The following is a 13,135-nucleotide window of genomic DNA, read 5'->3' as shown; positions in this document are numbered from 1 at the left end:
TTTGAATCAGACTTAGGTGGTGGCTTGGAGGGATTCTCACTAGCCTCTAAATCTTTCTTAGGCTTCAGTTTCTGCCTCTGTTTTCCTTTGGAAGACTTGGCTACCAATGCTTGGTTCTGTGAACCTGAAAATGAATCCAACTGCTTAAGCTTAGCTTGCTCATGAGTCAGACGATCACAAAAGACCTCAAAAGAAGGCATGACATGTCGAGCACCCAAGGCATCCATGGTGGAATAGAAGGTCGAAGAGAGGATCTGAAATGGACCCCGAAGCTTGGAGAGGATCAGGAAAATGCACTCTGTATCAGTCTTAGTCTTACCACAGCCCTGCAAGATAGATCTTTGCTATTTGAACTTCATTAGAAAGTCCTCAATAGAGGGAAACGAATTAGGTACCAAGGAAGTTAACTCTGCCTCAAGCTGCAAAGCTTTGAACTCGTTGACAATACCAAAAAGTCCTTCAAACTTGGTCCAAATGGCTCGAGGAGTGAGACAACCCTCAAGATGAAACTGGAGACTGTCAAAAATGTGTAAAGCCATCAATCCCATAGCCTGATCCATATTGTTCCTGTGCTGCATAACCTCAAAAGGACATGTCAACTGAGGTTGAATCTCATCCAAATAGGACCATAACCCTCGATACTGGAGAAGAGTCATCATGCAACCCTTCCAAGTGTGGTAATTATGCGGTGTGAGAGAGTCAATAGGTTTGTCGGCCATCCTGTGAACTGTGCCTCAACTACTCTGAATTTTTTAATTATTATTAAGTGGTCTTTCAAAACTAGATAGAAGATGCAGAAGGGGTTTGATTGTTTTGTATTGGTGTTTTTATATTCTGATTTTCTGATGTAAATAACAGAAAGAAAGATAAACACCCCCCCACAATGCAAAAAAAAACTAATCCCCAGTACAAACTGAAAGCCTGAAAATGATAGAAAGCAGTAACTGGTTGAGACAAAATTATGAGCACCTAAATAATTTACTGATGAAATAGACTATAGAACTGGAAAGAGCATAGAACCACCTTTTCGACGCCTATTCACTTTCGAAAAACGGAGCAAAAACGAGCAAGTTATGCCCCTCGGAGTGCAAAAAAGGTCATTGGACTTTGACTATGAAAAAATGCAATCAAACTAGAGAAATATGAAAAAATTCCTACACCATTAGAACAGGCTCGGAGTCATCTTTCCAACGCCTATTCATTTTTGAAAAACGGAGATCGGACGCCCAATTATGTAAAACAGCTCCAAAAAGACCCAAATGGACCCTTAGAGCCCTCAAGGGCTTAAAAAAATAAAAAACTACATTTTTTTTAAAATATTTTTTTTGATTTTTTTGTTGGGTGTGCCTTGAACTACGTGCCCTGGGGCCGTACGGCCTTGGGGCAAAATTTTTTTGCCTTCTGGAGCAACGGTGTTCAAATCGGATGAATTTTATATGAAAATAGGGGTTTTTGGGTGCTACGAGCTCAACAGTGTGGTCCGTTTGGGCTCAAAGTGCACTGAAAAAAAACACCCCCTATTTCAAAATAAAAACAGAAGACAAAAATAGATCTGATGCAACCAAAACCTAGATCTCAAGATCTTTCAAAAATCTGAACAAGCTGCAGCAGATATGGCTCTGATACCATGTAGGATTTAAGAAATACAAATCCATAGAACCCAAAGGAACCTGCATGCAAGAAACCTATCACAGAGAAAGAGAGAGAACGAATACAAGGGTTTTGACTCTGACAAAGTGAAAATATTTATTATCAAAGAAAAATGAATCAAGAGAATGACAATAATACAAGAGATCAATCCTTATAAAGGAGATCAACACCGAAAGGAAAACCTAACCCTAAGGTGAGAGCATTTAATAATTAAATATTAATTATTAAATGACTAATGTATGCATAAAGAGAAATCTTAAGAGGAGAGTAAAGTTAATTAATTACTTTGCTCTAACAGCATCCTCAACACATAGTATTCTCAGGCTTTTCCAAACTCGGTAGACCTCTTACTTGGTGCTTCTTGCTTATTTTGATTAGATTATCAAAATTTACATGACAAAACCTTTTATGCCATAACCAGGTATCATCTATCTTTGCATACATACACTTGTTCCGAGTTGAGTCAAGATGAAATGTATTACCTTTTGTTTGTGTCCCGATAGCAGCTAACTTTCCATGCTTGTCATGAACTTTGACAATTCCTTTCTGAAATTCTATTCGATATCCTGTATTGTTTAGCTATGCTACACTCAACAAATTGTATTTCAAACCTTCAGCCCAATAAACATCATTGCATCTTGTATTGTCAAGAAGTGTTATAGATCCTTTACCTTTTACCAGACATGGTGCATCATTACCAAATCTTACATAACCTCCAGCATAGTCTTCTAACCTAACAAACTTGTGTTTAGCACTTGTCATGTGATGTGAGAATCCACTATCTATGATCCAAGAATCATTAGTATTGATGTGAGATATTAGGGCTCTTTCTTCATACCTTTATTCATTTGATCCATCTTTGATGGCCACATAAACTACTTCCTTTGTATCAGTTTCATCTAATTTATCATCATTGGATTCATCATCGGCTATTAAGCATGACTTTCTATCTCTTCTTCTGAAGTCGCAGTGTTCTCTGTAATGATTATCTTTTTGTCTATCATCTCGGTAATCTCTCTTTTCAGTAGAATCTTTGTCAGGATAGTTAGAAGCAATATGTCCTATCTTATCACAATTGAAACATTTCAAAGGTAGTTTTCCTTTATACTTACCTTTGCCTCTCAGTAACCTTTTTGGCTAATAGTGCTTCAAACTCTTCTTGCTTTCTGATTTCTTCATACAGTTTGTGTACTTCCTCCATGTTTTTGCAAAATCTTTCACTTGCTCCACTATGATCCCCTTTAGTTTACTTACTCATTCTATCATTCTAATCATCAGATTCACCAATATGAAAATAACGAAATGCAGATTAAACTTTATTTACCAATGACCCACTGTTATCAAAGTTACTTAACTCAAATGCATGTAGCTTACCAATAGTAGCATCTAAAGAAACTAGCATATTGGGTACAAACCTTAATTCATTGATTGCAGATACTTGGATTGCATAAGCTGGTAGAAGGGTTCTTAATAAATTTCTTGTTATATCCTTTTCTTCAATAGTTCCACCTGCTCCTTTGATTTGATTGACAATCTCCTTTAGTCTTGTACTGTACTGGGTTATGTTCTCACCTTCATTCATCCTCATAGATTCAAGTTGTCCTCTTAGACTATCCACTTTTTCTCTTTGAAAATGCTCATCTCCACCATACATAGATATGAGCTTGTCCTACATTGCCTTTGCATCATTGTAGCCTTCTAGATCATTAAACTCTGAATCGGTCAATGCAGATGTTATTTCAATCATTGTTTGAATATGTTCTTGCTTTGCCTTTATCTCTTCCATTGTCAATGGATAGGTTCTCAATGTAATGAAATCATTTTCCTGATAATATACAACATATTCTCCAACTCCTGATAGGTGCAGCTTCATCCTTTTCTGCCATGTAGAGAAACTTGACTTGTTCAGCTTCGGTGCATCCCTCTTATACATCTTTGGATCTTTGCCTCAAGTACCTTTAAACTTTTTCTTCCAGAGTCCAAAGCTTTGATACCAATTGATAGTTCTGATACTTAATGTAAGTACAGATCCAATAGCTAACAAGATGAGAGGGGGGGTGAATCATACAAACTTAATCTTCCATAAAAACAACAGATTCAACCTTGGTAACATATACTTCAGTAATATAACCAAAACTGCTAAACATGCAAACTCAAAAGCATATAAACATCATAAAACTAGATTTAACGTGGAAACCCAAATAGGGAAAAACTACTGTGGGATTTTGGACCCACTAAGAAATATACTCTTCTAGAGTATGCTCAGTTAAAAGCAAATCCTATTAAAGATTACAAACACATTGCTAGATGTGACCCGGTTAAGGGATTTCCCTCAGACCTATTAGGATCTTCACCTTGTTAGAAGTGACCTTGTTAAAGGATTTCAAACACTCAATCAGAATGTCACCTTGCTAGAGGTTTTTACAAATAAGATTGTTAAGTCCACTCAGTTAAGAGATTTTCTTTCACTTTACAAAATAACAGTAATAAAATCTATTTGCAACTTCACATCTAAAATGCTAAAGAAGATTCTCATTTTCTTGATACAATAGGACTTATCTTATCCATCTGCTGGGCTCTATACTCTATTATTTAAACAGGTCTTCAAGCTTCTATGCTTGGTAATCACTATGTAGCATCCCTGTGCATACACTTGCTCGCATCCATTGTTTATCAGCAGTTCATTATTTATAAACAATTTGCTAACCACTTAATCTCATTGATCACATTTCCCATGATCAATCATAGCCATCAAATCTTCAAACTTTGACCAGGTTCAATGTATCATTCGATCTGAAAAACATTTTACCCCACCTTGGAACTTGCATACATTTCTTGGAACTTGTGCTAGGGTATTGCAGTTCAATCTGAGTTGTAGATCTTCTTGCCGATTTTCCTTTTCCATAGATTCTTTAACAAACTTCATGCACGACATACCAATCATTCAATTATAGCTAGCTCATCAGCTTCCTCCATTAAATAATGCTTTTATTCATTCAATGCTTGCTGTTATGACTCGGTTGCAACTCGGTAAATACTAAACTTCACTCGGTAGACATTCTGCCTTCATTAACCAATAGCGATAACCTTAGGGTTTACCGACTAGGTTCCTTAGGGTTTACCGACTAGGTTCTTTGCTCGGTAACATGGTATAGTATTAACCTTACAATCAATAACATATGTAGGATATCAAAACAATCTAAAAATCATGATCTCATCATTGTCTAACTCGGTAATAGTTGCCCATTGAATAACTTATTTCTCCCCTTATTCATCACATTCTTTTTGTGTCTTTTACCGACATCTTTATACTCATCAAATCATACTTTTTAAGATATGGTAACATCATACTGAATTAGAAAATCAATTTCTTGACATCAATGACAAAATAATAATATTAAGATAGTAAACATCCTTAATCAGTTATATCCATAATCATCAACAACCTTCTCAATATCCTTATTGAAATACCAACAATCTCTCCTTGTCTGTTGTAATGCCAACACGAATGTCCAAGAAATCAGATTTTTCAGATTACTAACATGCGTGTGCAGGATGGCATTTAAGGCAAATTTTATGCATTTTATCATCTAGCTAATTAAAATTCTTCATTTTGGAAGTAATATATCATATCTTGTTCATCTAGTTTAACTAAGAGGATGAATTGATAGTATGCAACTTGCATTTTTTGTATTTTCTCTAAAATAGTTGCACATAGACTTTTAAAAGGGCTAAAATGAACACCATGCTTGTTGGAGCAACATCTCTAAATAGGATTTAGCCAACAATTGCTTTGAAAAGGTTAGAAAGAACACTTGTATTCCATGTCTCAAAAGTGGTAGGTATATGCTCTCCCCTTAATTGGGTGACCAAAAAACCAAACCCACTCTTTTACGCTTTCTTTACTTTCAAGCAATTAAATCCTTTTAGAGGGCCTGCCTTCCCAAGCTGCCTTGAGGGGGCCAGTGAAAGGGGAAGGACCTAAAGTGGAAATGAGCTAATACTGAGTCCTTCCAATCCACTATAAATAAATCATGTTTGTGACGAAAGTCCCAAACAACATGTGATGATAAGTTCATACCGACACTATGTTTCCCCATAAACCCTATGGAGCATAACCTCTATAGGTTGGGAACCTTCTATATTTACAGAGCTGAAAGTGCCACACATATGGCCACATGACTGGAAGCCTTTATTATTAGCCACTTGTACTAGTTGCCAAAATCCTTCTAGTTGTTGGCGCAGGAGGTCGGACCTTTGAAGCGGCTCACATACATATGGTTCCTAGTAGAGATATAAAGTTTTCCATGGGGACATTTCATGGAAATTGGTGCTTGGCTGCCCCAAAGAAGTGAGTGCCGAGGGTGGAGCCAGTGGGGTCAAGCATCTAAACATCCACTTTGAATAGCATAGCCTCAGGGGAAACTCCATGTGAGATTCAACAACTATTGTCTCAGCCTGCCATAAGGATTGTACTTGCTTGTGCATTTTGTTTATTAAACATTGTGTCTTCTATGTCTATAACATGTTCCGAATGGTCAAAAATTGAAGAAAATTATCATCTACGAGTGAGCAAAAATCCAACAAATTTCTGAAAAAGTTTGATCAAAAGGGTAATACAAAATCTTTCCAACACTTGAAACACCAGATCAAAATCAAAGTGTCAAAACATCAATGTCAAAATAATTCTTGAAGTAGGTTTGTCTCTAAACCATCATGTATTTTCAAACTAGCTCAAACAACTAGGTTGCTAATCCAATAGGTTATACTCAAAAGGTTTTGTAAACATCAACATTTAACAAGCTATCGATTCAACCATCTTAAGTGCAAAAATCAACATCTTTGTCAAGTTTCTCACCAAGATAATCGAATCCTCTATCACGAAGCTTGATCAAATCTATACTAGGTTCCTAATCTTGGATATATCTTTCCTATTTTGAACCTAGGTTATATCAAAACCAAAATCACACCAACTTTGGAATCAAACAAACTTGTGAATTGTCAAATGCTTATATGACTTTTAAGTATCACCTTAAGAAAAGAAAACCCAATTATAAAGCTACTCAGAAAACGATAAGATTCTTGTATATCAATCACAAGATCTTATTGAAACATAGGACATTCTTACACCATTTTCGTCACTACTTACGTGGTTGTGGTACAAAATTTGACGATGAAACTTTACAAAGATGTGCCTTTCAATAAAGAGACGATTTATCCCAACGAACAAACAATAGTGGTAAGATCAACAAATCATATCTTCCTAAACCAATAATCACCTATTGACTTTGTCCTTTGAAACTTTCAACAACTTTGAAATAAACACATGCCAGTTTGGACTAGAGCCCAACACGAACAACTTAGAAAACAACAACAAATGGAGGAAGAAGATACTCTTGTATTCTACACTTTTGGATTTACCATTGTTGACGAAGAAGTAGTCAATAACACCATTAGAGACCTTGAGCAAGATTTCAAATTTGATAGGCTAATGGAAAAATTATTGGCAAAACAAAAAGAAAAATATCTCTTGATGTTGGCAAAATCTGGAGCTAAACTACCACAAGACTTTAACATGGAAAGATTGAAACAAGATGCAGAGACAAGTAACACCCAAAACATAGATGAGAAAAATAATGAAGATGTGAACAAAGAAAGTAATGAAGAAACAACGAAGGAAAGGGATGATAAAAGAAAAGAGCGTAGTGACAAAAAGACTCACAAAGAAACAAGGAGAAACTATGTAGATAATCCCTTATCAAACCTTACTCAACAAATACAAACTCTTCAACAACAGATACAAGACATGTAAAATGGGACAAGCTCCAAGAAATATTCATTAGAAGATATATGCCCATATCCTTTTGATAAAAATTTGAATATGATACCATTTCCGCAACATTGCGAGATTCCTAAATATGACAAATACGATGGAAAATATGATCCTCAAGATCACATTAGGGAGTTTTGTGCTATGAGCATGGAATTTGCACATGATGAAACTTTATGCGTCTTTTTCCTAGGAGTTTAAATGGATAATCAATGGAGTGGTTTTCAAGATTACCATCCGGAATCAAATTCTTTGAAGAACTTGTGAATAGGTTTATTTCACAATATTCCTACAATATAAGGAATGAAATAACAATGCTAGATATTTGCAATGTTAAATAAAAGAATGGTGAATCCTTTATGATTTTGTTACAAAGATGGAAAAGCATGTTTAATAGGTATCCTCGAGATGTACCTGATCAAGAAAAAATGGACATATTCATTGATAATCTTATCAGTGAAATGAGTTATTGACTAAGGATGCAATGTCCTCCCTCTTTTTCCAAAATGATCGAGAATGGTCTAAAAATAGAGAACGCAATGGTAAAGAAAGGAGAACTAAAACTTTACAATAATTCATACAACAACAACAACAAAAACAACAACAACAATGACAAACCCAAGTTCTAGTCAAAGAATAGGAATGTCAGCAATGAAGGGAATGACGATAATAGTAATACAAAACAACAACAACCAATTTTCAATCTATCAAGTCAAAACCCAAGCAATAACAATCAAGAAAACAACAAAGCTAAGTCCTTTTTCTCCAATCCTCGAAGAAAATTCACAAACATTGGAGAATCTTTAGAATCAGCTCTAAAAATTTTACTTGCTAATAAATTGATTGTTTTGCCAGAAACAAGAAATTATGAACCACCAGTCAAGCCCAATTGGTGGAATGACATTCATTTTTGCAACTATCATCAGAATAAAGGACACCTAACAAATGATTGTCAGAGATTGAAACACCTTATCCAAGATCTAATCGATAATGGAACCATTACAATGGATAGCCATAAAATGAACGAATCACACTTGGCTTTCAAAACTCCACTTCCAAATTATGACAAAGGCGAATCATCCCAATTAAAAGATGACAAAGGAAAAACCAAAGTGAATTACACTTATACATACGATGATGTGGTAAATGTAATCATTGTTAACAAAAATTCATCTTTAGAACCAATCAATGTTATCATGAGAAGCAAAGCAAAGGTTACCTTTCCAGGTGTAGCAAAAGATCCAACACCCAATCCACAACAATACAATTTAGTAGAGCAATTATAGTGAATAACTGCTCAAATATCAATTCTAGAACTTCTCAAGATTTCGCTTTATTGGAAATAACAGTTTCAAAACATTTGGATGTAGATTAGTTCCAAAACATGGTAGGACACCTTATAGCTCCTCATTGCTTGTCATTTTTAGAAAATGATGATGCATCCTTACAACATCCTCACAATGCTCCCTTACATGTTGAAGTCTCCATAAATAAAACTCATGTCAAACATGTGCTCATAGATGGAGGAGCTGGGTTAAACATTTGTGCGTTAAGTTTGATAAAAGCTTTGGGATATTCAGAGAATGTAGTAGATCCAAAAAAGAAAATAACTATCAAAGCTTATGATGAAGTAGAGCATTCTTCTAAAGGAATTGTTGTGCTACCAATAAGGATAGGACCTGTGGGAAAAGATACATTGTGTTAGGTTTTAGATTTGAACCTCTCTTACAACATTCTTCTAGGAAGGTCATGGATTCACAAGATGCAAGCAATTCCTTCTACATATCATCAATGTGTAAAATTTCCTCATGAAGGAAAAGAGATCACTATAATTACAGACTCTAGTCAATATTGCAATAATTTGAAACCCGCATAAGATACAAGGGTTCCACATAACAGAGAATTAGTATATCCTACCAAAGGCAAAGTTATGGGAAACTTTTGAAGAAAAGCTCAAGTTAAATGATGAAGGAATGGGAAAGTATTCTTTGCAAAATTTTCCACTTTCCCCTAAGTCATATGGGAAACCTATAGATATTCAATCAAAGGCATTATGAAAATCAAAATATATGTTTAAAGGAACCTTTGTTAGTGTTGTAACTCTTGAAGAAGAAAATGAAGACAAAGACATTCTTGGTTGGTTGTATAAGGATGAAGATAAAACTACAGCAACAACAACAAAAGTCAATATTCCCATAAAACAATATGGCAAAGGATATGAAATTATGCAAAAGATGGGACATGAAGGAAAAGGACCAATTGGTAAGAAACATCAAGGTATTTTGGAACCCATTTTTCCACACTTACAATCCATAGAAGATGAATCTGAGCTAGGATATCTGAACTCTAATCAAAAGCAACATAATCATCAACAACAAAAATGAAGAAAGAAATCAGTTTCTAAAGAAGAAATTTGGCAAGAAAAGTTGCATCAAGCGGCCGAAACGGTAACCAATAAGAAAAAGAAGCAAGAAGAACATGAAAAGAAAGAAGAAGAGACTACCATCAAAGGTGAAGAAAAATCTTGTCAATAAGTTTTGAAAATACAAATAAAGGCAAAATCCGAACAAGATATTCCAGGAGCAGTAAAAATAGAGATGGCAGAAATCAAGGAACTTTTTGCACCACATGACATTCCAGTATGGTATAGTGGAGTAATCTTAGATTAGGATTCAGAGACAGATTCCAATAAATATGAATAGAGTCTAGATACCTTATCCACTACATCAAGCAAGGAACACAATTGTGTGGGGGAAAAAGCAAGACTAGGTTATCATGCCCTAATCCTACCTCTTGTCACACATTACGGAATACGAAAGAGCCTAGAGTTATCGTACAATTAGCTACTTCTTTTTGTGAAAGAGAGAGCCATGGGCTACCTATTAGGGTTTCTATTCCTTTGTTGTAATTGAAAGGTAAGACTATGCAAGTCCAATTCCTAACCCTAAAATGTAAGTATGAACTAACAACAAGATTGCAGAATTGAACTTAGACAATGGAAAGCTGTAAACACAAGGATAAAACAAGAATGCAAATGCGTACCTGGAGTCAAAATCAGACTGAAAATGTTCGAGATGGGGGCACGGGCACCACTGTCCCGATTCTACACCTGAAACTGCACCAGAAACTGCTGTTTTGCACTCTGGAACACTGTCGGAAACTATCAAAAATACTGTCTATCCGGAGGACTAGGGTGCCCAGCGCCTCTGTCCCAGGGACCAAGGCACCCAGCACCCCTGTCCTGGCAGGAACAGGGCATCCAGCACCCTTGTCCCAGTCTTTTGCTCTGTAATTTGATGCAGAGTGCTGTCTCGACCTGTTCTCTCCGGATCTGTATCCTGCGGCGTCGTCCGAGTCCCGAAACCTGCACTTATATCTGAAAAAGGGTGTATGGGCGGCTATATAGGGTTTTGCCTTAGTCAAACCCCCGCTTCGGTGATTTCCACCTCCATGAATAGCCAAGTTGTTTTGTAAAATGTATTGTGTGTGCAGACCTAGTGTGTGTGCAAGGTCCTAAAATGCAAGAAAGCAAACTAGAGCAACCTAGAAAGTAAACCCTAATTGCTTGTAAATGATAATGTAAATGCTCTAAATCAAGATGCAAAGTGATCTAAAGCATGAATAAATGGGATATTGAAGCTTATGCAAAGACATGAAAACAACATGAAATCATACCCAACCCTCAAGGGAGAGGTACAAGCCAATCTTCAGTCGGTAATCTCCTATTGTTCTTCAATGTCTTCCAAGCCCTAAATGGATGAATGGAATTGATAAATGCTTGATAGAGGGATGTTGTAAGGTGTTGAATTCTTCAAAGATCTGCTCTTTCGCTGCATATGAGGTTCCTGGAAACAAAAATCTGATCCTTTCAAATGAAGAAAGAGAGCTCTTATGTATGAAACCCTAGGTCGCAATTTCGTCTTTTGGCCGACCTAGAGATTGAATATCCCGCCAATTTCTTGGGGTTAAGCTTTCTTTTATGATTGGATCGCGCTCCTAAAATTTTGAGAAAAATGTCCAGGACCATGTGCACTCCAGGCGCCATGGTCTCGATAACTTTTCACCAAACTTTCAGGGCCATCAGATATGATGATTTTAGAGAGAATCCCGAAGTTACAGGTGATTTCGAGATGTTTTGACCCCTGAAATCAAGCCCCCAAGTTCGAAATAGGACTTAATTAGGGTTTTTGATCAGATGATGTATTGGAGGAATAAAATGAAAAGGGGCACACTTTAACGAAAGGGCCCGACTTTATGATGTGAAGGATGATGAAATATGACCTTTAGACCTAATTAATTTGATTAATTAAGTGCTAAAGGAGCAATGCAATGCAAAATGTAAAATGCACTAAGGCAGGTGCTAAACTAGGTGTGAAATTGTACCACCCTAGCAAGTGCATACAATTTACGACGCTACATTTAGCCCCCACTTTAGCGGTCATATGAGTACTACGTGCATATGCAAGCTAAAGTACAGAAAAGTAAACATCATTTGAAAAAGGATATATCCATAAGTTGTCGGACGAAGCCCCCAGCGATATCTGCAGTACACAGTTAGGAACCGCACCCTACAAAACACATGTTAGATCACAAAATCACCTAATGCTTACTAAAGAAAGTGATGAAATTTGTGAGTAGCTATATACCCCCCCCTATTTCGACTTGCTTATTAGGGAGGTGAAATAGGGTAGCATGTTTACTTGCGACAAATTGTATAAGAGAGCATTGATGAGGGACGTTCACTAAATAGGCTTCATCAGAGCACTTTTTGGAACATCCTGAGAGTAGGGGAATGAAAATATGATTCCTACGCAACAAACGGTTCAAAAATCACATCTCCCAAACTCAAGTTATGATGAAATGAGTGACAGAGGAAAATTAGGGTTTGAAAGGTAAAGATAAAGAAATGAAAGTATATACCTTGAAAGAGACATTTGCATTTGTCACTTTGTTGTTTTCTGAATACTGTTCATTGCAGCAGAGCCCACATAGCCATCATCATGCCTTCACGATGACCGGAGCTTCCCATGAGGGTTGAGATCCTGTGCCAGGCCGTGATTGACGATGAGCCACTGGACAAGGTGAGTTGACTGAACATTTGACTTTTGATTTTCCGCATTTTGACTTTTCTATGATCGTTTGCGGGCCCTGAAGGCTGACCTAAGCCCCACCCAGGCCGCCATGGTCCCCCCAGGGCGCCATGGTCCCTGTGGGGTGCCCTAGTCCCCCCAGGGCGCCATGGTCCCTGTGGGGTGCCCTGGTCCCCCCAGGGCGCCATGGTCCCTGACAGGGCGCCATGGTCCCCTCAGGGCGCCATGGTCCCTGACAGGGCGCCATGGTCCCAACCAGGGCGCCATGGTCCTTGACAGGGCACCATGGTCCCAATCAAGGCTTGGCATACGATGTTCGACAGTTTGCATGAGCGATTTTGATGATCGAGTACTGATTACGGTTATGTTTTTGTGTTGCAGGGCCTTCCGTACATGAGAGAGCATACAGCGGGACATATTATTCGCAATTTGCGAGATTAGATTCCGCGGCTGACTCAGGCAAAGAGAGACACATTATCGATCGTGGGATTATGGTATGTGATCCTCATGCCAGCCATTCGGTTCCATCCTGCAATGCTGATGGCATTGATGGAGCGATGGGATC

This window comes from Cryptomeria japonica, chromosome 2 (genome assembly GCF_030272615.1).
Source record: "Cryptomeria japonica chromosome 2, Sugi_1.0, whole genome shotgun sequence".
In the NCBI taxonomy this organism is placed as follows: domain Eukaryota; kingdom Viridiplantae; phylum Streptophyta; class Pinopsida; order Cupressales; family Cupressaceae; genus Cryptomeria; species Cryptomeria japonica.
Note: the sequence above shows the minus strand (reverse complement) of the source record.